Raw genomic sequence first — 27107 nt, forward strand, 5'->3', positions numbered from 1 at the left:
AGTTTAAAAGTCTATGCCGGTCTCCCGAGTTCTCCCATTTTCCCTAAGGACTTGTTTCTGAAAGTCACAGTGTAGGTCCACACTGTGTAGGTCCATATGTAACTTCTGATACAGCCCACAGAACAAACCTTGGCAAGTTCCAAATGCCTTCAAAGAGCCGTGTTGTTTGCTCTTGCCTATGACTTTTCCAGGTGTCAAACTTACTGTGAGGGAGCAGAATTTTAAAAGTAACTGAAACCCTATATACATGCCTCCACTAGTCCTGTTGTGTGGTCATGTATCATCAGTGTATATGTCCATCCCCTTACTGAACCATGAGCTTCCTGAAGGCAAGCACCTTGCCTTTGACTCTCAGCATCTCCAAAGTTTAGCTGACATCCTAGATCAGTGCCTGCCATGTGCATCATTCCTGCAATTGGCTGACCTGTGTTGAAGCTACATCTGGGGCAAGAAGAAGAAAATTCTGCAATGCAGGATTATTGGCATTGTTTTCATTTGCCCATGACCTCTTGTGAGACCTTGTCTTTCATCAAAATTCGAAACTTTTACTACTGATAACATGGCTGTTATGCAAAATTTCTAGATCATTCCTTTGAATGTAGATGCTCTCAAGGCAAGAAAGCTATGTAACTGGAGGATCTAAATTCAAGAAGTAAGATTCTTAAGGTCCACGATGAATGGACCTTAAGACAGACACTGTGCCAAGACAGACACTCTTCTTTTGCACCCAAATTCTCACATGAAATTGCACAAGTCAGTTTGCATGTGGGTCCCTTGAGAGTTTCATCTGAAGATGCTGATCCCAGTGGCCTGCAGTTCAGATCCAGACTGATCCTCATCACGACCATCTGGAGAGTCTGGGTGGGGAAGCTTCCTGTATCAGCTCACGCTCTTCCATTGTACACCCATGTGTATTTCTCTTCTTCCTTCTGGAGAGACTATGTCACCAGTGCAAACACATGTCATTTAGGCATGTACTTTCCAAACCATTCATTCCCTCTCATACAGTTGTTAGGATTAGTATTAGATCACTTTGATAGCTAGTATGTCTCACTAAAGGGCTTCCCCAGTGGCTCAGAAATCTGCCTGAAATGCAGAAGAACTGGATTTGATACCTGGGTTAGAAGATCCTCTGGAGAAGAGAATGGCTACACACTCCAGTATTCTTGCCTGGAGAATTCCATGGACAGAGGAGCCTGGCAGTCTACATATAGAAAAAAAAAAAAGGAAAAATACCAAAATAATGTATTTCTATTGCATTAGACCCTGATTCTGGACATTAAAAATCCAGCAATTTTCATTTTAACCTTTAACTACTTCATCTCCTCTGACCCTATATCCTCTTCAAGAAAATGGTCCTAACAACCTATAATCAGTACAGAGATTTCAGGCTGTTCATTGTCATGTATGAAATGTCAAAAGATGGGAAATTGTTAAGTAAATTATGGTAGTCAAGTAAGGAATATCTGTTGAATGTAAAAAAAAAAAAATCATGTTTTCATTCTTTGACCCCAAAATTCTACTTCTATGTATTACTTCAGAAATGATTAGGGGGTCTCCATGAATATCAAGCTATGAATTATGTTCATGGCTTCATTATAGATAGTAGAAAGCTAACTATAACCTAGATGTCTGATAATAGATCATGTTATTTAACAGTAGAACCCCATGCAACTAATAGAAATGATCACGTGAGATATCATTCGCTATAGTTATATAATATTATTTATTGTAAAATTAAATCTGTATGTGAACGTGAAAGTCACTCACTCATGTCCAACTCTTTGCAGCCCCATGGTCTGTCCATGGGATTCTCCAGGCAAGAATACTTGAGTGAGTTGCCATTCCTTTCTCCAGGGGATCTTCTCAACTCAGGGATAGAACCCAGGTCTCTTGCATTGCAGGCAGATTCCTTACCATCTGAGCCACCAAGGAATATGTGTATGTAAATTATATATAATCACATAAACGTGTATAAATTATATTTTTATAAATCATATATAATTTATGTATAATTATAATATATAATCATATAATACATATATAATTTATATAAGCATATTGATATTTATATAAATATACATGCACACATACATAATACTATTTTTATTCAAAGTGTATAAAAACAGAAACAAAATGAAACTAAACAGATAGCAGTAGTCATTTCTAAGTGAAGGAATTTTTTACTAGCTTTTATTTCCTTATCTTTATTTTCTGTATTTTTGTTTTTCTAATAAAGAATCTATAAACTTATGTAATAAAGAAAAATAAAAGTTATAAAAGCTCTATTTTGAAAACTATAATATTAAGAGACAAAGTCAGAATACAACTTTCTATTTATTGTCCACATTTTGTTTTTTGACATTTGGAGTATAATATATACATATATGCTTCAAAATAATATGGATATGTATACAGTTGTTCCTAAGGCTTGGTATTTGGGGTGACTTTTATTTTATTCTCTGCACCTCTGTATTTTCCAATTTTTCAACTGAAAGTATCTTTTATAATCAGAAAAAATGATAGATAATGATTATAGGATATGGAAAGAAATTGAGACCTTTTGAAAAATTTTAGTTAAACGATTAAACAAGAAAGTGAAATATCCAGCGAATCTGGGGAAATTTGAAGCAAGTTGAGCACGTCTCTTTTCTTTAAACGTGATTTTTCAGCTGCCTCTCCCCTGCCATCATGTTTACCATGCTCAGCGCTCAGATTCTCATTGAGCGTGCTGAAACTCAGTTCCTGTACAACTGTCATAATAAAAAGACATTAACATTTTAGTATTTGGGCAAAATGTTTAACACTCAAACATTTGTATTTTTCCTTCAGTTTTCAAAACAACTTGAAATGTCTCTTTTCAAAACACTGTTAAATGATGTCACTCATTAGCTAGCAGGTGGCTGCGAATGGAGAGTTGAACTGAATTCTCCTGTTTCCTCTGTAACTCGGAGCACAGTCTAGGTGAGGGTGTGAGCAGGGGCTCAGCCTGGGGCTTCTGGAGCCTGACGCTGAGCACCGGGGGTGGCTCACATGCCCGTGTCAGTGTTCGCGCTGGGGCAGCGATGTCATGGAGGATATTCAAGCTCACATGTGGCTGGACATGTCTGGACCTGGGACATGGGGCTGCCAGGAGTGACAGAACCATGTTACCCAGAGTGTATGGGCAGGCGTCCCCACAGTCGAAGCAGTGTCAGTGATCCAGCTGTCATATTTAGGGTGGACTGAAAAGGAGGTTTAAAGCATCAGCGAAACGAGAGGGAGAAATCCTGACCTGCATGTAATCAGAACTAAGAATATGACATGGATCACACAGCTCTCCTCGTGAGGTTCAGCTCAAAGGACAGTTGAGGTTGCGACGATGACAAAGGGACATTCAAAGAAGGAGGTCTTCTTGAGTCCCGTCTGCTTGACCCCAGCAAGGCTGACTCTACACAGAGAGAGAACGGGGAGGCTCAGTGTTAGAAGGCCGGGCCGCTGAGCTGGTGAAAAGTTCTGGACCTCTGCAGACAGCCCAAGTGGGTGGCGTGGATTTGCCCCTTCTTGTCAAATGTGTTCCATCTGCAGAAGGGAGCCATCTATCATGGTTTCATCACGCACATGCGCTCTTGGTCATACCCAAACATTTGATCACCAGTTTTGCAGCCAGTGGACTCCCTTCAACCTCAGCAAAGGTCCATAGTCCCAAACTGACCCCCATCATGATACAGAGCAACCCAAGCCAGCCACCAGCATTGAGAGACTCCAAGTCACTGGCTAACATCCTTGTGACCCAGTGTGTGGGGGTGTTGACAGCCGAACATGTGGCATGAAATGCAACACGTGATGGGTAACATGATGACGTCAGAAGTCACTGAACCATCCGACAATAGGTGAATGCATTGTACATGACGGCTGTGAAGACAGTGAGGAGATGACCCACCGCAGAGAGACAGTGACCAGCACAGAGCAGACACGTGGCCGGCGGGAGTCCCTGGAGCCTGGTTGTTACTGAAAACTCCACACACTACTCAGCATCTGACAGATTTCAAACCATCATCACGAGCGTTGCCATAGCTGCTGCTCACCTCCATCCCGAGGGAGACAACGAGCGAGCGTAATCATCACTAGTTACTCCCAGTTTCAGGTGCGGGACTGTGATCTCAGATCAGGTGGGATCTCCAAGGACAGTGTCCAGGGGTAACCGGCCGGGACGCCGAGGCCCGAGGGCCCTGTTACCAGCGCTCTGTCCACACCCCAGGCTGCCTTTCCAGAACCACCAGCACCCACTGTGATCAGTTCTTGTCACTTTTCCTTTTTAAAATCTCCTGGCTTATAAACTCACGGACTAAAGGTCCTGAGGGCACTCCCACAGGATCACTGCATTCAGCAGTGACAACCCTGGCAACAGCAACAAGGAAACCCAGGTGGGCCGGCCCCTGCAGTGGTCTCTCGGTCGTTCACATCACCCCTTTTCAAGCTCCTCTGTAAGCACGGATGACTCCATCACTTGCATCTTTCTCTCCTGGTTGGGACCCCTAATCCACATAACCCACAGCGTTTCATTTTCATTTCATGAGTAACTAAAACAAAAGCACGATGGAACAAAATCCCCTAATTGCTTCATTTTAAACCAGTTGAGCACACAGAGAAATGAGGTTCAGAGAGCTTTGCCTTAACAGCAGAGACATGTCATGTCTGACTCTTTGTGGCCCCATGGACTATAGCCCACCAGGCTCCTCTGTCCATGGGATTCTCCAGGAGAGAATTCTGGAGTGGATTGCCAATTCCTGCTCCAGGAGATCTTCCCGACCCAGGAATCGAACCCTCCTCTCTTGCATGTCCTGCATGGGCAGGTGGATTCTTTACCACTGGGCCTCCTGGGAAGTCCCTGAAGGAACAATATTAATAACAAAATGGTACTGGCTGCTCGCCATGGAATTCTTGCTGTGCGGAGGAGACAGCGTGAGGTCAGCCATCCTGTTCCCCGACTTGATCCTTGCAGCGACCCTCTGACTGGTAAGGAGACCGATTGGAGAGCTACTGAGCTGACAAAGGCCAAACGTGAGTGACGGTGGGTCTGACTTTTCTAACGGAAGCACTCAGTCACCATGCTGCTCTGTCTCCCTGGGGTTGGGGTTGGGTGGGAACCAGAGCCCAAATGGCCCTCTGCCCGCACCCCAGTCCTGGGCTCCCCGCCCCACAGATTCTGCAGAGAGACAGGTGGCCTTTCACCCGCCAGGTCTCACCTGGTGCTCTGCTCTCTTTAACACTCTGCAAGACGGAGTCCCCAACTGAGACCCGAGATCCTGTCTTTCTTGTCGAGTTTAACTAGTTGAAGAGAAGCAGATGCAGGAGGTTTGAATGGCTGAAGCTGGAGAGCAACCCCTGCCCTGGTTGATCTCTGGGGACAGTCCACACCCCTCTGCCCCTCTCCACCCCTCCCTGCAAGCCTAACCCCTCATGGCTGCCATTTCTATGACCGTCCTTCACAGCCAGCACCTGCGGCTGAGGAGGTCCCGACCACCTGCTGGACCCCGGGGAGCGGGGGGACGGGGGGACCCTCCCGGTGGTTACTGTCTGATGGCTGTTTGTGCTGAAGAGCCTTGGATACCGGCAGACCACTAGGGTGTGAGAATCCACCCCAGACTCAGAGGCTTCACGTTTAAAATTCTAACCTGGCATTTGTCACTAGTTTACGATTTGGCTGGGCCATTTTGGTAACCCCAGCTGGACTCACTCAGACATCTGTCAGCAGTGGGAGGCTCGCTGGGGACTGGCCCGTGGGCACAGCCTTGGCCGGAATGGCTCAGCCCCCTCTGTGTGCCCCCTCCACCAACAGGCCGCCGCCCTTGTGGGAGAAGCACATGCCCAAGAAAGAGAGTGGGAACACAGAGGCACACTGCTCAGCTCAGGGAGCGTGGACTCTGTCCCCTTGGCCAGGATCAGTCCCACGGCCATGGCCAGCACTGGCGTGGGGGGCGCTGGCCACAGTGTGGACCTGGAGAGGCAGGAACTTGGGACCGAGTGACCCCACTATGGGGTGACATCCTCTTCCAACCAAGCAACTCCTGTTGACTTCCGTTGTACCTACTTTCATCCTAGAATAAATTCATCTTTCTCTCGGGGTCATCACATCAGTGCTGCCACACACAGGCTCCACAGCAAACTGGAAGGTTCTATGTGGCCTCAGGAGACATAAGACGGGCCTCCGGAGAAGTGTCCCACGTGGGGAGAGTGAGAGGATTGGGGAGTGTGCCTCTTCTCCAAAGAATGTCACATTCTGAGTGGAAAGGGGGAAAGAGTGGGAGCCCCAAACCTAACACTCTGAAGTCAGTTATTTTTCTCTCCTGACTAATTAAGCTTAACCAGGATGGTGGGCCTGTCAAATTCGGGAACCTTTCACGACAGAAAAAAGGAACCTGCTCTCCAGGTGGGTTTCCCGGCGTGGCTGGCTCCCTCCACCGTACATACTTGGCATCCATGACAACACCATCAGAAATAATAGCTAAAACACTCACTGTCTGTCACCATGAAATAATTACAGATGAGGCTCTTCTTACACTCGAGATGGATTCTATATTTCATTGAGGAAAATATATGTGGCTTTTAAAAAGAATGGAATGCATTGAGGGTGCTGCTGAGATGAATGGCCAAATAAAGAAATTTTTAAAAAGTTCTCTGTGAGTATATGTGTGTGTGTGTGTGTGTGTGTGTGTGTGTGTGTGCGCGCGCACTCAAGCTTGTGAGCTTGTCACTCATGGAGAGACGGGGGATGTCATTTCTGAGCTGGTTAATTACAAAATTTATTAATGTTTTATTACACCCTTATCAGTAATTAATCACCACTTTGATGTAAAGTTCAGCCTCAGAAAAGTATCATGAAATTGTCCTTCATGTACGAATGAGGTTTTTTAGGGGTGAAGAGAGACTATGATGGGCTTCCCAGGTGGCTCAGTGGTAAAGAATTTGTCTGCCAATGCAGGAGAGGCAGGTTTGATCCCTGGGTTGGGAAGATCCCCAGGAGAAGGAAATGGCAACCCACTCCAGTATTCTTGCCTGGAAAATTCCATGGACAGAGGAGCCTGGAGGGCTACAGTCCACAGGGTCGCAAAGAACTGGACACACAGAGACTGTAACAGAGATAAGGAAATTTTTCCTCTTGGAAACAGGAAAGAGATTAGCCTTGAATGATTGTCTTCCACTGGGTTTGTTCCTCTTGGAGTGTCCGTGAGGCTCAAAGTGAAGGAGGCAGGAGATAGAAAGAAGTAGAGAGAAGAGGGAGTAAGAGAGAGAGATGGAGGGAGGGAAGGAGAGACAGAGACAAAGAGAAGGAAAGACGGAGACAGAAGGGAGACAAGGAGGGAGACTGACAGACAGAGACGAAGGAAAGAGAGACAGACAGAGAGAGAGAGAGGAGGAGAGAGCCAGAGAGGGAAGGGAGAGACAGAGGGAGACAGGGTTGCAAGCCTCCCTGGTGACAGGGGTGCTGGGAGATTGCCGGGTGGCATCCTTCAGGTGCAGAGATTGAATAAAAATGCAAAACAGAATGCTCCCTTTCAGTAAATATTATCATTTTTATTCACTCTTTAATTAAGTTGCTTAATTGCCACTGTCAAAAGACTCTTGAGTTTGTGACTGGGACTGCGGCTCTGTCTCGATCGGAGTGAAGGGAGAGAGCGGCACGGTGGCTGGCTTCCCAGGAAGGAGCCCAGGAGACGAGGAGGACGCAGGGGTGCGGCCGGAAGGGGCTCTGGGCGAGCTCTGCGGCGGGGCCGCCGCAGCGCCTGTTCCTCCCCATGGTTGGTGCTCATCGCCTGTGCATCATCACACCAGGCATCGCTCTGCACTGATCCTTCTTGTGCAGAATATTTCCCTCTTGGAATCAAACTTCCCAAGACGGGTGGGGCAGGAACAGGCCCTGGTCTAGGCGGGTCCACATGGGCACGGCCTCAGTGTGTATTTCAGAGCATCCTGTCCCAGCTCCACGTCGGGGGCCACACGCTGACGCCCGTTCTGTGTCCTCCTTTGGAGACACGTGTCCTGCAGGGGCCCAGCCAGGCCCACTCCACAAACACACCAGAAACGGCCTGCAAAGTGTCTTGGTGCTGACATTTGGTTAATGCTCCCTGGCCTTTCCATACTCAAATTTGCTTTATGTGAAATATGTGAATAACCTTTGACCACACCCTTCTGAATTTGTGTCACCCTGCACAGACCCCCAAAACCATCAGCTAATCCAGTGGCCAGGGGCATCCTGTCCGAGAACGAGAGATGGCTCCCTGCCTCCAACGCCAGAGCCGTCTCCAGGTGCCTGCTGGAGCAGTTACTCCTTTCCGTTGCCACGAGGACTATCTGAGCGTGTGAAAGTGGAAGAGAGAGTAAGGAAGGGAGGGAGGGAAGGAAAAAGATTAGGAAGGATCTCAATGCGCAGCACTATTCTCACTCCCTTCAATTTTCTGTGCAATTCTTTTTGCATTGGACCTGCTTCTTAGTCCATCCTAAAGGAAATCAGCCCTGACTATTCATTAGAAGGACTGATGTTGAAGCTGAAACTCCAATACTTTGGCCACCTGATGAGAAGAACTGACTCATTGGAAAAGACCCTGATGCTGGGAAAGATTGAGGGCAGGAGGAGAAGGAGACGACAGAGGATGAGATGGTGGGATGGCATCACCAACTCAATGGACATGAGTTTGAGTAAACTCCGGGAGTTGGTGATGGCAGGGAGGCCTGGCATGCTGCAGTCCATGGGGTCGCAAAGAGTCGGACATGACTGAGCGACTGAACTGAACTGAACTGCTTCTGGTCATCATTGTCTCTACGCAGGAAGATGAGGGTAGCTGTTCCAGCTTTCCAACACTAATCTTAAAAATCTAACGTTTTTATTCGGTCTGTCAAACCCAACTCTGTGAGATACATTTCAGTGACTTGAGGATACATCCAAGCTAACTGATAAGGTGGGATCACTTTGCACTTATTGTTCAGTCACTAAGTTGTATCCCACTCTTTGTGACCCCATGGACTGCAGCATGCCAGGCTTCCCCGTCCTTCACTATCTCCTGGAGTTTGCTTAAACTCACGTTCATTTGCTCAAACTCGCACCCATTGAGTCTGTGATGCCATCCAACCATCTAATACTCTGTTGCCCCCTTCTCCTCCTGACCTCAATCTTTCCCAGCATCAGGGTCTTTTCCAATGAGTCAACTCTTTGCATCAGGTGGCCAAACTATTGAAGCTTCAGCATCAGTGCTTCCATCGGTCCTGAATGAATATTTAGGGTTGATTTGTTTTAGGATTGACTGGTTTGATCTCCTTGCTGTCCAATGGACTCTAGAGAGTCTTCTCCAGCACCAGCCGTGTATCAAATCCATACACAGTGACTGTTGAGACGCACATGGTAGAAAGTTCACATACACCTGAAAACCCAGAAACTCAGATAAAAGACCTGGGGGCAGAGATGAGGGAGCTGGGAAACAGGGAAGAGAGCTGATGTTCTAACCCAATAATGCAGCAAATTCATGACAAATTAGAAGGAACCTACACTTACATTACACTTCCAATCACATTATGATTTAAATGATCTCAAGCTCCTGGAAGTAGCACCATGAACACGGAGGTTGATCTGAAACAGAACCATGCCGGCATTCTGCTGGCCTATGAGATCTCTTCCAGGAAAAGCTCAAATCCACTGGGGAAACGGCTTTATACTGTACTGTCTTTGTCTTGTTACAAACACTCACATACACAGTCTTGTCTGGTGTCTAAGAGGAGACAAATTCATGCTGATAGAGGTAATATTCTGGAACAAGATTCTAAAAAAGTCATAAATTTAGCTTTTCAGATAGAAAGATTTTCTTAGAAACAAGAATTGTTTGACCAGCTGCTTGTATTAATTTTCTATTGCTAATACGACAAATTGCCACAGGCTTAGTGGCTCAAAACAACACGAATTTATCACCTTAATGTACCACAAATCAGAAGCATAACATGAACCTAGCTAGCTCCCTGGGCCAAGTTCAAGGTGTCAGCAGGACAGAATTCCTTTTCAAGGCTCTTGAGGACAATTTCCAGTTTTCCAGTTTCTAGACGGTACCCACCTTTCTTGGCTTGTGGCACCTTCCATTGTCCTCAAAACCAGCATCTTGGGCTGAGCCCTTCCCATCTTTCTGTCTCTCTGACTCTCTCTTTCTCTTTTAAGGAAACTCATGACTACCTAGACAATCTCCTGGACCCACCTGGACAAGCTCCCTAGTTTAAAGTCAGTAGATCAGCAGTCTTAATTCCATCTGCCACCTTAAGTTCCCTTTGGCATGTGACCCACAGAGTCACAGGTTCTAGGATTAAGGGGTGGACATCTTTCTGGGGCCATTACCCTGTATCCCACACTGCTCCTAATGGATGCAGAAATCAAAAGAAGAGGAAAGGCCATCGAAGCAGGCAGGCAGGGGTGGCCATGCTGGGTTGCCCAAGTGCTCCCAAGACATGCCATCAAAGAAGAAGATGTTATCAGATCAGATAAGTCTGGGGAAAATGAGATAATCCTGTTTCCTACCGGTTTGTATGGTTGTCTGTGGTTTCTGTCATAAAGTACAACAAACCCGGGAGCTTAAAGCAATAGCAATTTTTTTCTCCTGTAGTTCTGGAGCTCAGAAGGCTGAAATCAAGGTGTTGGCAGGACCATGTTCCCTCTGAAACGCATGGGGGACCCTTCTTGCCTCTCCTAGTGTCGGGTGTTTGTCCTGCAATCCTTGGCTTGTGACCACATCACTCCACTCTCTCCTCCATCATCACAGAGCCTTCCTCTCCCTGTGTTTCTGTCTCAGCATCTCTCTCTTCTTTTTATAAGGCCCTTGTCACATTGGATTCGGGCCCACCCTGCTCCAGCACGGCCTCATCTTATGTGTGTGTGCTTGGTCGCTCAGTCGTGTCTGACTCTCTGCGACCCCATGGACTGTAGTCCACTAGGCTCCTCTGTCCGTGGGATTCTCCAGGCAAGAATGCTGGTGTGGGTTGCCATGTCCTTCTCCAGGGGATCTTCCCGGCCCAGGGATCAAACCCAAGTCTGCTGTGTCTCCTGCATTGGCAGGTGGATTCTTTACTGCTGAGCCACCAGGGAAGCCCCATGACTTATATCCACAAGATTATGTCTCAACATGCCCAATATAACAAAGCAAACCAAGTATGACGGACAGGAAATATGGTCACAATCGGAGACCTTCAGGAGATGGAAATACACTCACATGTACAAAGCAAGTCAAAGAAATGGCTCTAGAATCCAGAATCCAGGGGCTTTCAATGCTCTAACACGGTCTGGCAGAGATCAGTATGTGTTAATACATATATCAATAACGTTCAACAGGTAGCTTCGAAGTGATGGCTTTATTTTTACTCAAAATCTCTCCTTTCTTAGAAGTCATGAAGAGCTGGACACAGAGCTCTCCTGGGGGGCCCTGTGCTTTCTGGGTCAGGAGCCCCTCAGGCCTGGCCCTGGGGCTCCCAGAACTGTGTGGGGGAAACCCGGTCTGGCCTGCACCCCCATGGCTCCTCTGCCATCTCCAGTGGGGAGCTCTCAGGAGACAGGGCCCCGCCAGCCCCACCAGCCTTCTGGGTTCACTGGAGCAGCAGCCGTCCCCTCTGGCAGGCCTTGAAGCCTGAAAGAACGCTCCCTTGTCTCTTCACCACGGAAAGACAGCATTTCCTAGCACGTGTCTAACCACCTACCTTCAGATCTTCGAGTCAGGGAGGCTCTGCAAAACCAGGCTTTGGTGACTAGAGGTTAGAGGCCCCCAACCGCCACTAAAGAAACCCTGACCACCGTTGGGCCTTCAAGGCCAAGGTTGAAGCAAAGGTGATGTGGTAACGACTGGGTTTCCGGGGAGGCCTGCAGGAGGCGGGAGGAGAGAGAGGCAACCAGAGCAGAACCAGGCTCCATCTTTTTAACATCTCTGCTTTTTAACCAAGCAGTGTTAATTATTATGCAATATTCATTCCCTGGGTGGGGAAGATCCTCTGGAGAAGGGCATGGCAACCCACTCCAGTATTCTTGCTTGGAGAATCCCATGGACAGAGGAGCCTGGTGGGCTACAGTCCACGGGGTCACAAACAATTGGACATGACTGAGCAACTAACACTTTTGGAAGATCAGGGAAAAGCCATTTAAGTTCTCAGCGCACTTGCGTTCAGACCTCTAAAGCCAGCTGGCTCCCAAGGTGGGGTCACCATCCCCTGGGGCGGGGGCAGTGTGCTCCTCCGGGGGGTCCTCCGCCCTCTCCCACCCGAGGCCTGGAGGGCAGCTACCGCAGGCTTCCTCCCCGGGAACTATGGCTGCTTTGGGCCCGCGTCCTTTCCTGAAAACCTCTAAGAGGCCTCGCAGGTGGCAAGCGCTCTCTGCTGTTCCGTGTTCTGGTGTGATGTGTCGTGAGCCGCCCTGCATCCTGCCAGCCGCCCCGGGCCCGTTTATGCAGGTGGGCAGCTCCTGGCAGCCCCGTGCACAGGCGTGAGGGCCTCGGCAGCGGGAGGGGCGAGGCCGGCTGTTTGATGTGCGGCTGGGAGGATCAGGGCGGGTTAAGAGGCCTCTTGGCCCCTCAGAGGCCCGGTTCACACTTTCGCGTTGGTCCGGGGTGAACGGGAGGTCAGGAGGGGAAACAGAGTTCACCAGAAGTTGACAGATCGAGCGGGCTGTGCGGGAGGGGGCGTCTAGACCCGGGCCGGGCCGCGAGGGCGTCCAGCCTGCCGGAAAGCTGCCGGCGAGGGGCCCCGGTGATGGATGGGCCGGGCCTGCTCAGGGCCGCACAGCTGCGGGGCAGCCCGGCCGACAGCTGGGGGCGGCCGGACCCACCCGGCCGGCGCCCCGGGGCCTGGGGACCCAGTCCTGGGAGCGGCCCCCCGCGCCCTTCCGTGTTTCTGTGGAGGCCGAGGCAGGAGGAGAGATGAGCCAGGGATGGCATCCTACATCTGAAAAGATGCTTTTGCTTTTGTGGGAGCACAAGGCATCTTTCTGTCCCCAAGACCGAGGGCTGCTAGGAGCAGGGTGATGACTAAGCTCGAAATGTCACAGGCAGAGGCCAACTCCGGCTGACCTAAAAGTCCTTTTGTGTCCAACTTCTGTCTAATCCCTGGAGGAAAACAAAACTCAACACCGTGACTCAGAAAGTTCAGATTGCACAGAGCCTGAGATCTCAGAGCCGGGTCGCTTCTGCGTGTGTGCCCTTGAGAAGAAGGACACGAACATTTCCAGGGGAGCCTCATGTGCTTTTTTAAAGAGATCTCCCCGCCCTGGAGACGACAGGGTTGTCTGAAGGGTCCGCTCAGCCCATACGTTTGTCCCTCCCCACCTCTACTCCCGGGATCCCGGCAAAGAACCCAGACAATGCAGTCCTGAGACTCTCCTAACTGTGGCTACCTCAGGTGACGGATCCAGGCAGACAAATGTGGTTAGAACAGGAACACGGAGGTGGATTTGGCTGACGGGCGCCCCAGTCCATCTAACTTCAGGGCGAGCCTTCCAGCTTCAAGGGTACAGCAGCAGCTTCAGGCTTCAGCACCATCCTTTGCAGATACACCTTCTCTCCTCTTGAAAGTGCAAAGCAAAGAATATTGCTTAGTATCTCCAGGAAGAGGGGAAACAAATCATTGGCAGATATTTTGCCGAAACCTACTCTAGGCAAACCTGATGTTAGTCCTAAGGGTGCAGAATGTGGCAATGACCCCAGCTCCTGGGCAGGGGGTCCATGGGGTCCCCCTCACCCTACTTCCAGCCAGGCGACAGCTGCAGAGGCCGTTCTTCCAGGAAAAGCCAAGAGCGGCTAAGGGAGGAGTCTAAGAAGATGAAGCTGGGGGCGAGACTATGAAATAATAAACGATTAAGTTTTCACTTGGCAAAGAAAGAAGCAAGACGTTTCTTCTGCACGATTCTAACCATGAGCACCTTGACCCCGTCTTAAATAGGCTTCCAAGAGCACAGAGTACCTACTGCACTTCTGAATTCCTCAGGAATTTCTCTTGCTTTTTAGTAACTCGACTTGTAAATGATGACCTGATGTGGGATTTTTCAAAACAAAGGCAACTTAAACATCTAGATAGACGCAACATTTTTTTTTAATTGTAAAAATCTACTTTATAGAAGGCAAAGTTGACTATTAAAAGATCAGACATGAAAGTAACTTAGGGATTGATGTCTGAGAAACATTTTTTCTGCTCCACTGTTTTCTGCATTTTGAATACATGCTTTTCAATGGACCTCTTTGGAAAATGTGCTGTTCTCTAGAAAGTACAGATAATTAGTACCTGAAATTAACACAGAGTAGGACAGAAGTTCTTTGAAAGGACTAATAAAATAGACAAATTGATAGAACACAAAAATACATTACCAACAACAGAGATGGAAAAAGAAGAAAGTAAACAAAGATTAAAAATCTTTTAAATCATAACAAAATAATGTATGTTCAATATTATGCCAATCATTTGAGTGTATAAAACAAATAAAATAGATTACTTTTAGGGAATCATGTTACCAAAACTATTCACCCAGGGAAGAGATGGTAAAAAAAGAAAAAAAGATTATACTAACAATTTTTTAAAGGAATTTAAAAACTTCTCATATCTACCATAAAAAGTTTTCAGGCACAGAATTATTTATCAGCTTTCAAGGGACACATAATCTTGTTCATCAGCTAAACTATATTCGAGCACCGAAAACTATGGAAACTTCCTTGACAAATTTGTGCAGCTAAATCTGAAAATAAAACCAGACAAACATAGAAAAAACCTGAAAAATGTAGTTTCCCCTCACTTATTAGTATAAGTTAAAGATATTCTTATTAACCTAGTGAATTCAATAAAATAAAAGAGGATAACACACAGTGAAGAAGTAGGTTTGTTCCACCCTACAGTTCAAATCTAGGAAGTCTGTTAACATGATTTAGTGCATTAATTATTTAAAAAAGAAATTTCACATAAGCATTTCATCAGATGCAACAAAAAAAAAAAAAAAGAGAGAGAGACTGAATAGAATTTAACAGCTGTTCCTGTTTTTTAATAATGTATCGTAAATTAAGATAGAAAGTTCTCAAACAGGCTGGGGAATATATCTTCCAAAACTCAGAGCAAATAATTTATACTAAATGATAAAACACTTGAAGTAGTCTGGTGAAGGCAAGAATATGATAAGAATAAATTCATTTATTCAATATCACTTTAGAATTCCAAATCAATGCTATAAAAACATATTCAGAAGAAAACCATTGGGAAAGAATATGTGAAGTTATCATCTGTTGCAGATGATTTTTACTATATGTTAAAAAAAGGAATCAAGTTAGATGGCTCAGTAAAGTGACTAAATGCAAGTTATAACAAAAATCAATAGATGTCATTTTTATGCAAGGACATCAAATTGGAAAATAAAATGAAAGTGAAAATCCAACTTAAAAAGTCAGCGGGGGCAGTCCAGTGGAGGAAATGATAGACCTTTCAGTAAATGGTACTGGGACAGTCGAATACGTGGGGAAAAAACAAAATGATTTAGCTATACTCTTTCCTCACTCCAGGACTTTCCTGGTGGCGGTAAAGAATCTGCCTGGTTGGGAAGATCCCCTGGAGAAGGGAATGACTGCCCACTCCAGTCTTCTTGCCTGGAGAATTCCATGGACAGAGGGGCCTGGCAGGGTCACAAAGAGTTACAGTCTTTGTGACAAGGGGTAACAGAGTCTGACACAACTGAGCAACTAACCCTTCCATTTTCACTTTACTGTTAAGCTAATGACACTTAAGGAACTTCCCAGGCGGCTCAGTGGTAAAGAATCCACCTGCAATACAGTAGAGGCAGGTATGATCCCCGAGTTGGGAAGCTCCCCTGGAGAAGGAAATAGCAACCCACTCTAGTATTCCTGCCTGGGGAATCCCATGGACAGAGGAGTCTGGTGGGCTACAGTCCATGGGGTTGCAAAGAGTCAAACACCACTTAATGACTAAACAACAAAACAATGTCATTTAAATTCTGGGCCACAATGACATTTAAATTCTGAGCCCCTCACTTGCATGGACTCCTTCTAAAGCTCTCAGAGGAGCCCCAAACATTCGTTCACATGTTCATGCTCATAAAATGTGCAGCAACCAAAAAAATGTGTACATGCAATCAAATTAACAGAACAGTTAAGACTGTTTTCTCTTTCCGTTTCTATGTCTTTCTCCTGTGTGTGCTCAGTCACTCAGTTGTGTCCAGCTGTTTGCAACCCCAGAGACTGTAGCCTGTCAGGCTCTTCTGTCCATGGGATTTCCCAGACAAGAATACTGGGGTGGGTTGCCATTTCCTTCACCAAGGGAACTTCCCAACGCAGGGATCAAACCCGAGTCTCCTGAGTCTGCAGCATTACCACTGAGCCACCAGGGAAGCTTCATATCAGATGTCAGGCTTATCATGAGTAGCCATAAGCACCCAGAAAGGTTGCACAAAGGGAATTTGAACTGAGGATATGTTAATTTGGGGGTTAGTGGGATATATTTATGTGGCTAACAGTCACTTCCAAGAGTAGTTATTGTGAACTGTCCCACTGTCAAGAAGCTTTCTAGAAATACATTTACCTCTGGTTGCTGATACCGGTCCAGCAACCATAATTAAGATATTTGGATAAGATAGCAAGGTGCTTATAAGACACCACGAGCTTAAGAAAACTAAAGCTTTGAAATCTTCATTTGCATAAGCCCTTTCTCAGGCCCTGTACTATAAATTGCATATTTGTACCCATAATTGTATATTCTTAAAAATAAGACTCTAAACCATACAGTCTTCAAGCCCTACAAAATGAGGATCCAAATCCAACAGTGGCAAAGAAAGTTTTACCTTTCTGAAGCCAGGAACTGATCAACAAAAAATCCTTCCAAATTCTCCAGAAACTTGAAAAAAGTTTCCCAAATTTAATAATGAATCTAGTAATTTGTATTAAAATAGCAATAACAAGTTGTGAACCTGAAAGAAATTTCTCTGAACTATCAGTAACAACATATTTTAATCCATCATAGAGGGAAGACATATCTTTCAATTCTTTTTATAGAAAATGGTATCACAAACTCATTGCCTTATGAAGAGACTGTCAAATAGTAAGTAGGTAAAAAAATAGAAAAAAAGAATTAGGCAACTGATTAGTAAAATATGATGTAATTTTAATACATTTTTTTGAATCTGTGGCATTTTTAAGCTTTTATAAATCTGCAAATTTTTGTGACTTCTCTACTAGTCCTAAATAAAGATTGACTTTGGTGCCTAAATAAGCTTTCATGATTTTAAAAGTGTTATTTTTCTTCAAGTTGGCTTTAAAGTTGTTAGTAAATTGAAATATAAAGTTGAGGAATTTTAAATTCTTATCAGAATGTTTTCAAAACTATTTCCATAAGGAGATATTTTAAAATAGGATCCTAAAGTTTGTAGTTCTCTTATGAACAATTTTAGTGTTTTTTTTTTTCTTTTTACTCAGCTCTTGGAATGATGGATTAGGAAAAGCTAGAAGAAAGTTTTACAGTGTAGGTGTAATTTCTTTGTCAGCCATGAAGCACCATGTGACTTAAAGATATTAATATATTATAAAGTGTTTTTTAAAAAATTAAATATTATTATATAAGTGATGCATAGACATGATTGTAATACCAAGTAGTTTAGAAGTGTAGAAAGTGCTGATTTGTGGGTTTTATCTGGTTCCTCCCTTTGATGAAGATGAGCAAATGGATGTGTTTGCCTATCATGAGACTCTCCTCTACCCGCCCCACATCCAGTTTTGCAAGGAGTTTTCCCAGAGTGACTTTTCTAGATAAAGTAAACTTTCCAAGTCTTTTGTAACTAGGAAGTTGTTTTTCTTTTGTTTTTACTCAAATGCTTAATTACTGCTTTTACTGGAATTTTAGGTTCAAATTCTACCCTCAGAATTTTGGAGATATTGCTCTTACCACTTTGTATCCAGTCATATTAATAAGACAACTCAATGTCAATTTGATTTTTTTCAAGAAACTTGTTCCAATTCATTTTTTTTCATCTTTACCTTTGGAGACTTTATTAACATAAAACAACTTAAACAAATAATTACCCTGAATAACTGAGGAGCATAAATATAAAAGCTCTGGCAAATTTTTATTTTCTGTTCTAGTTATCAAAAAAAACTTCACATATTTATTCATCAAGGCCTTTTTTGAAGTTCTGCTCATCATCAATTTTTGTTTGTTTTGCATGAACCGTACTCCCAGTTCATTCTTTATGTTTTTTCTATACATTTCTTTCCAATAGAAAGAAAATGAGAAAATTTGTGAAGCAATTTAAGTGCAAAATCTTGGATTTTTAAGATTTTTTTCCCCAAAAGTGAGTAACTTTCCTGCTCACAGTCATCAGCAATTTCTTATCAATTTGACTTTGAGTTTTTTCAAAAAATTCAACTGATATTTCATAGATTCACATGATGTTTTATTAAATTATGTACTTATAATAATAAGAAATGGTACAAACTGGTTTAAATACATTTGACAAATCATAACCTCTTCTCCACTTCAACAATCCAGTAATGCATTTGAGAATGAAAACTTCTTTTAAAATGTTTCAAGATCACTTCTCAGTTTCTGTATAGCATAGACAGATATTCACATCTTTAAAGGCACTAGTTCACAGATAGTTAACAGTGGATTGATTTTATACTGCTCTCGCTTATTCCCAACCAGATATGATACTCATATGAAAACATCGAACTCTATGTAATATATCGGCAATTAACCTGTTACACTTTTTGAACACTATCCATAAATAGGCATAATATCAACTTGTGATCATTTGCAAATTCAAGCTTTCTGAAGGTTTTAAATATGGTGATAAGAAGATTAAAGATACACTTATTTCTCATAAAACAGATCTTTAGTTTGTATTCTGTGCATATTGTATTTGGCTATTCATAATTGACTTTTAAAAAGAATAACCTTGTAGTTGTTTAGTTGCCAAGTAGTGTCTGACTCTGTTGTGACCCCACGAACTGTAGCCCACCAGGCTCCTCTGTCCGTAGGATTTCCCAGGCCAGAATACTGGAGTGGATTGTCATCTCCTCCAAGGGATCTTCCCAACCCAGGGATCGAACCTGCATCTCCTGCTTGGCAGTTGGATTCTTTATCACTGTGCCACCAGGGAAGCCCTAAGAATAACTTACTCTTCTTCTATGCCATAACCTACTGCATTGCCCATAAGGCAATCCTTGTATTCCACATCAACTGAACACATTCATTCATATATTTTATCACTTCATCAGTTTGCTGACTCATAACCCATGCACATTCCATGTACCTTTTTGTGTTCTTGTAAAATAACTCGAACATCATAGGGCTTCTCCTATCTTTCTCTTTGTGTTTATCTCTGTCCTTGTGGACTTCGGCGTCTTCTTATTGTGAGGAAACTGATTTGAAAAAGTCAACAAGCACTACCTTGGAATCACGTCGGAAGAGGTGCCTGCTGGCTGCCTCTTAAAGAGGAAAGTCTGGGGTGATACAAGGAAAGACTAGACTGCCTGAGGAGAAGAGGGGGTGATCCAGGGAGATCTGAGCTCAGAAAGTTCCAGACAAAGAGACAAGAAGGGCAAAGGCCTCACCCAGGTGGGACTGACAAGCGTGGGGAACAGATGGGAGCCCAGGGAGGCTGGGGAGCGGTGAGCAAAGGTGAGAAACAGGTGGAGGAGGCCCAGGAGGACATTCGAGACTAGGGTCTCATGCAATTCCATGTAATATTTCAGCACTATAGACATATAATACTTACATATAACATAAATTACATAATATTTCAAATTATAAAAATCATCCTAAAAAACCCCAAGCCATCTCCTTTTCTTAATATATTTATGACATATAAAATGTTGAGATAGTTTGAGAAAATGAAATTTCCATCAAGAAAGAAATCTCAGATAATTCTAGAACCTTGATCCTTTTCCCATCGCATCTTTTTTTTAAATGACATTTGGGAAGATTTGTTATTTTTCATGATCTATGGTTTGGGCATGAAATATTTTTCCTTAATTTCCATATTCCCAAAATTCACAATACTATTTATGTGGTCATATCACTATGAATACGACTTTGTGTCACATAAATAGTCATGTAACTTTCTATGCTGTCTCCTGCTTATGTCGGGGAGTTTTCAGAAACCCTATATTATGGTCTTGTTTTAGGCCCTTCTCCCTTTCGGGGGCTGGTGCCATAATATATGGATTGAAGCCTGCAACTTTGAGGCTTTTGTCAGCCTGAAACCTTGCCTTCCAGTGTGTATCAAACCGAGGTACACAATAAATCAACACATGTGTCTGCACAGCTATATATTCTTGCTGTGGCTTTAAATATTTTTATAATCACGGGTTTGCTATTGGGCTCAGGGGACCCTTTAAAGCTAGCATTTGAAACAGCTGAATGGAGTTTCAGAAAACCCGTGTGCTATGTAGCTAAATTGTAGAAAAACTTCTGTGAACCTTTGATGTGTGTCAGGGTTTGATTTTCCTGGGAACTATGCTTAATTCTACAATTATCAGTTTCTATGGTGTGAACTAACCCTGTGTCTCACCAGATTGTAAGATGGATTGTAGGATGGCCTTCTTCCACCCCATACCTTTGAAATAGAAAGTAGATACACAATTCTCATGAGACCTCAAAGCAGCCCAGGCCTCAGAGTAGACAGCATCACACTTCCCTTCTCTGCCTTGATTCCTCTGGAAGGGATGAACCCCTTTGATTATTATTTTACTAATGTTGTGCAGGCATGCATGTGTGCTCACTTGTGTCTGACTCTTTGCAACCCTATGGACTGTAGCCTGCCAGGCTCCTCTGTCCATGGAATTCTCCAGGCAAGAATACTGGAGTGGGTTGCTGTTTCCTTCTCCAGGGGATATTTCCCTGACCCAGAGATCGAACCCAAGTCTCTTGTGTCTCCTGCATTGGCAGGCAGAGTCTTTACCACTGCGCCACCTGGGAAACCTATTAATGTCTAGTTAAAGCAAATTAACGTTGGGAAAGTATGGACTAACTGGTAATAGACATCATAGATTCAGTTCCAGTCTCTGGGTCTTGAGGTGGCCAAATGCTGACCCAGCTGCAGAGGGTGTTGGAACCATCACACGGCTGAGCTGGTGGAAAAACTGGATGGTTGCTTCTTCTACACTTAGCAGCAAGATTTTTAACAGAGTCATTTGTCATTAAACCAGGACTCCTGAGACACTTTATTTATTTTTAGCTATTATGAGTCTGAGTTACATATCATTTATGTACAATAATAACCACAATAACAATAGTTACTAACATCACTGAGCATGATTGCAAGCATTCTCTATGTGTTAACTCATTCAATATTTAAAAGACACATCAGACACAATATTTGAAATTTCATCAGAAGAAATGTATTTCCAGGTCTTGAGGTCTAGAATAATTTGATTTTTGAATATAAGCTGACTTTCAATTGTAAAAGGATTTTGTATTCATTAAGGAAAGTTGGGAAAAGGCAGAAAAGAAAATGACTGTTGATATTACTAGCACTCAAAAAGATCACAATAGAACATCTTTTTGGTAATTTACCCCAATTTTTTGCTAGGCACATATGGATACATTTGTTTGTTTGCATAGTTAGAATCATATTCTAGAAGTCAGTGATCATCTCTGATGAAAGAGACACTTTAAATGCACGTTCTCAGAAACCCCTCCTCACCATATTCCATCCCTATGCCCCCCTACCACCCGATGCCGCCAGGCACTTGGACAGGTACCCATGCATTTCTGGTCCTGCTTGGAGACTTTACTAAACTCCCCAAGTTCCTCATCATCTAAGAACATGCACTGAGTGTCTTTCATACTCTGGGGAAGTGGGTTGTTACAATGACCCAGTTTTTCCCTGTGGCAAGTCACTCTGTTGAAGAACATAAAATAATCAGTGAGGAGCAAACTTGTATACGACAACTCTAACTGCACGGATGTTGAATTCAGGATGTTCACTGGGCAAACCGTGAGATCTGGGAAGCTTGTCCGACATAGCTTTCAGGAAGATCGCCTTTCCATTTGGGGGTATGATATCATTTACTCCCCACAAGTTCCCTCCTGGATTTGTTCTGGATGGTGGTTTCATAGGGTGAGGCCTGTTTGTGCAGGGGCCTCCATGGCAATGGAAGAACTGTTGACAAATTGCAAAAGCAGATAACTCACCCACCATGAGCAAGTGTGGAGATGCTACAGGCAACTGTGGTTTTATACACGCCATCCTTAATTCTGGAGGCCTCCGCCACTGATCAGAACCTTTCAACAGCATACAAGTCAGCTCCCAGGCTCCCGAATTCCAGAAGACTTTCCGAAGGCCTAGGCGAGATTGTGAGGGGTGTAACACACACCCCAGAGCAGCTTTTCCAGATGTGCTGTGCAGAGTGCCATCTCAAGGAGGCTGTGATGAGGAACGCATGCCCGACCAGCTCCCTGTGGATGGGAAGAAAGAGTCTCCTTTTCATCTCTGTCACTGCAGCCAGAAGATACCCCCTCCTCTCCTGGCCTTTCTGCACTTATCCCTGGAAGCCGGATAAACGCAGGACTTTAACCAGCTCCCCTATCACAATGGCGTTTCAATGGCTGCTCCGTTGCGTGATCAACTGCACCGAGCATGTCCACCTCCTCCCCAAACCAGCACTCACCTGCAAAGGCCCCGGTGATGGAGAGAAAAGGCCTGCTGGCTGGGTGTTTCATAGCTCTGAAGGTGTATGCTTTGTTTTGTTTTCTTTCAGTGATTAAAACCACAAAGGGGGAAAGGTGAAAGAGGGCGATAAATTAGGAATTCAGGATTAACATACACACTGCTGCATATACGTGCATGCTAAGTCACTTCAGTCATGTCTGACTCTTCGACCCTATGGACTGTAGCTCTCCAGGTGCCTCTGACCATGGGATTCTCCAGGCAAAAATACTGGAGTAGATTGCCATTCCCTCCTCCTGGGCATGTTCCCAACCCAGGGTTCAAATCTGTGTCTCTTAGATCTCCTGCGTTGGCAGGCAGGTTCTTTACCACTGGGAAGTCCAACATACATACTACTATATATAAATTATGTAACCAATAAGGACCTACTATATAGCACAGGGAACTCTACTCAATATTCTTTAATAACTTATGTGGGGAAAAAATCTGAAAAAGAACAGATATACGCATAACTGAATCACTTTGCTGCATACCTAAAACTAACACAACATTGTAAATCAACCATACTGCAATATAAAACAACAAAGAATTTGAATAAATAAATAAAACTTCTCCTTCAGAAAATAAAATCACAGGTTTTGTTAATGTACAGAAGAGACTTTGAAAATAAATCCAGTCCCTCCTTCCCACAAATAACTGTTTCAAGTGCTCGGAATCATTCTTAGACACCATCCTCCAGTTCTCAGATATTGGACTTCTTCTCCTTGCCAGCCCCATGCCCCCAACACACACACACACACACACACACACACACATACACACACACACACACACACACACACACACACACACCAGGTCCCAGGCCAACCTTCTGTTCTGACGGCAAGTCAAAAATCCTGGGGCTTTTCCCAGCCAGACCTGGTATAGAACGGACCAATTTTATGTGTGGCCAGCCTCTTGAGTTGCATTTTTGGCAGATTAAAAACAAAAGATACGGCCAATGATACTCCTAAAATACTGTGCCAGCTCAATATGCTCTCTCAGGTCTGCCACACAGACCCGGCGGTACATCACTCAGCTATGTTTTACTGATCTCCCGGAAATATGTCATCATTTAGGAGTATTATATATCTTTCTAAAACCACTCAAGATTTATGGTGGTGACTTGAATGCCTTTAGAACTATCTGCTTCACACTTTTGAACGACGAAGAAAGAGGAAAGATTGCTGTTTTAAGGAATTTGGAGCAAAGGTTATGACGAAGCCAGAAATCAGAAAACGTCTTGAGATTGGAAACACACACAGAAGAAAGAGAGAGAGAGAGAGAGGAGGGTGGCTGGAAATGGTAAGATTTTGAGACCCTTGTTCTCCTGGTCCTCTGCCCCTGGTCCAGTCTGCTCCCACATGTAGTGAGCCACACAAGTCCAACTCTCACTTAATTGTGTCTATCACTTATTGGCTCATTCCACCTTGAGAGTCAAGTGTTTGGGGGGAATGATGATTTCACCTGAGTCTCTAGCCAAGGCTGCTCTCTGAATTACTTAGAAAGGCATGGAACTGTGAAGGGATTTGTGTTCTGAATGGATAAATCTTCAGGATAAGTAGAAGAAATATGTAGAAAGTTTAACCAACAGGCACATCAGTGATAACCTCTCTGAAAGAGTAACGTCCTTAAACATGACCCTGGTGTAAGAGCTCTGTCAGTGTTGGAGCTGTCACCAACCCCATCAGTCCCCGAGAAGAATGGTTTCCAAGAAGTTCTGGTAGAACTTTCATCAAAATAAATGGGCCACTTATTCTGGAGGCGATGCTGCTCACCTCAGAGTCCAGGGTGAGGTGTTCCCCTGTGACAGGAGAGGGATGAAGGAATGTGTCTCCATTTCCTTCCGGCTCTCCCTGTGGCCGATGACCCACAAGGTTCAAAGCATTTGTACAAGATGACAATGTTGTCAGAATACTTCCAACAGATCAAAGCTCACTGGCCTTGGAATTGAAAGGAAAAGTTAGCCTCATCAGCAAGAACCAAGGAAGCTAAAATCTTCCTCTAAATCAATAAAGGTCATCGTTCAAGGGGAAAGTTCCAAAAATGAGAAGCAAAACCCACAGATCATCATCAGAGTATAGAGCTGACCGACTGTGTCTTGTCCTGGGTTGGGTGGCTGGGGCAGTGTTGTTATGGAAGAAAAGGACTACAGTATAGTCCCTCCTGTAGCCTGTAGCCAATCGATGCCCATACAAGGTCAACTTTCTGCTGGACAAAGCCATAGGGATTATGCATAACCTCCAGCACAACCACCTTTCTTATTTAGCATGTGAGCAAGGCTGCTCTGAGGCTCTAGACATGGTGCCATCAATAAACCATGGTGCTCAGCCCTGAATGCCTCTTTTCCTCCTTGCCCAGCTTCTCCTCTTCCCAAGGAGATAAATCCTAACTTAGTTCAATGGGGAAAGAATGAAGGTGATACTGAAGGTGAACTAAACACTTAGTGCATTTTTCCTAATAACTCAGCACAAATATCTACTTAAATGTGAGATAAGTTTAGCGCCAGGGCCTTTAGAGAGTCAGAGAACAGTTTTTAACTTAACATGCTCAGAACCTCATGCTGCTTCTTATGTCCGTTCACTTGCTTCCTTTTGAAGGGCAAGGGAGAAGGATGAACTTCTGCAGATAGGCTTCCATGTGTGAAACCTGTGAGCCTCTCAAAGAGGCAAGCTCTAGAGTTGAAAGCCTGGCAAACGGTGGACTTACTCTCAAAAGTGGAGAATCCTTGAGGGACTGAGCTTATGGCCTCCAGGAACTAACATTTGCCTCTGTGAGCCCTGGGGAAGCCTTGTTTGGAAACTGGACAATTAAGGGTTTCCTGGTTGACAACACAAATGCCACTCCCCTCTCTCTCTAATGTTTTCCACGTGTCTAAGATACACCTCTGTTTAGAAATGCCCAAGAAATGGATTAGCGCATCACTTTTGCCTCCCACCTATTTAAAGAGGATCGTTGTGCTAGGAGATTCTTCTCTGGGTGCCTGCAGTAAGGGTGGAGACCGGCTCAGGAAGACAGAGCCTTGAGCTTCTCGCCCACTCCTTCCAAAACTCCCCTGACTGTCATGCTGAGCTCTGCTGGTAAGTGGGGCTTGGGCCCTCTGATGGCATGCCCAGGGTGCAGCCTTTGACCCTATTTGCATCTCTACAGCCTCACATCTTTAAAACTCATCTTCATATTGATGACTCTCAACTTACATCTTTGGCCTGAAAGCCTGTCCTGAACTCCAGACTTCACTCCGACCATCACCTTGCTATCACTACATACTTAGTTAACAGGAGTCTCATACTTAATGCATTCAGACTAGCTCCCAAGGCCCTCTCTCAGTCCCCACTCCTGCAGTTAATGGTCATTCCATTTTCCTAGTTACTCAGACCAAACTCTTCGTTATCCCCTGGGCTCCTCTCTTTAGCTCTCATCACACATGGGATCAACCAGCAAACCCTGTTTGGTCTTCTTTCCAAACACACCGAGAGCCTAACCATTTCCTCCATTGCCCCCATCCTGCTTCGGGCCACCAGCATCTGGCCTGGGCCATTGCAGGCAATCTTCCTGCTCCCTGCTGTAAAGAGGGAGCCAGTCTTGAGACAAATCATGCCATTCCTCCGCTCAGAAATCCCTGACGGCTTCTCCTCGTTCACGGTAATGCCCAGCGCCTTCCATGACCCCAGAGCATGTGGGGAGCTCACCTCTCCCTCCTCCCCTCTCGGCTCTCACCTTCTCTGAATTTCCCTGCACCCCTCCACGCTGTCGTAACCATACAGGTGAGCTTCTGCGTGGATCCTGGGCCCTTGCTCTTGTCAAGAAATAAAGGGCTGAACTGTGTCAAAGCAGCAGATTCAAAACAGTACAAATTTAGAAATCACTGGCTTTGGCAGCTCCAGTGAAATCATTACAGATGTATATATGACTATCTGTAATGTTTTATTTTGATATGTGTGTGGTTAACTTACAGAGAATTTGCAAAAATAATACAAGGAAAACCTATATATTATTTACCCAGATTTGCCAGCTTATGGCTTACTCCATTTGCTTTATCATTCAAGAGAAAAAGAGAAAGACAGAAGGAGAAACAGACGTGGATGAAAAGTAAAGAGATGCAAACTTTTTTTGAATCATTTGAGAGTAGCTTGTCAGCATTGAGCCCCTTTACTCCTAAATACATGAATGTGTATTCTGAACACGGACTTTCTCTTATATGAATAATTATAAAAATAAAAAAACTGAAATAATACTATTATCTAATCCATAGCCTGTATTCAAACTGTGTAAATTATTCAGTAATGTCCTTTAAATTCTTCACCCCAGGCCAGGAACCAGTCTAGTATCTCATGATGTATTTAGGTGTCATGTTACTTCAGCTCCTTTCTTCAGGAACTGTTGCTTTCTTTGTCTTTCATTATCTTAATATTTTAAAGAACAC

Source organism: Giraffa tippelskirchi, chromosome 14, assembly GCF_054371585.1.
Source record: "Giraffa tippelskirchi isolate mGirTip1 chromosome 14, T2T-mGirTip1v1.2.pri, whole genome shotgun sequence".
NCBI lineage: Eukaryota > Metazoa > Chordata > Mammalia > Artiodactyla > Giraffidae > Giraffa > Giraffa tippelskirchi.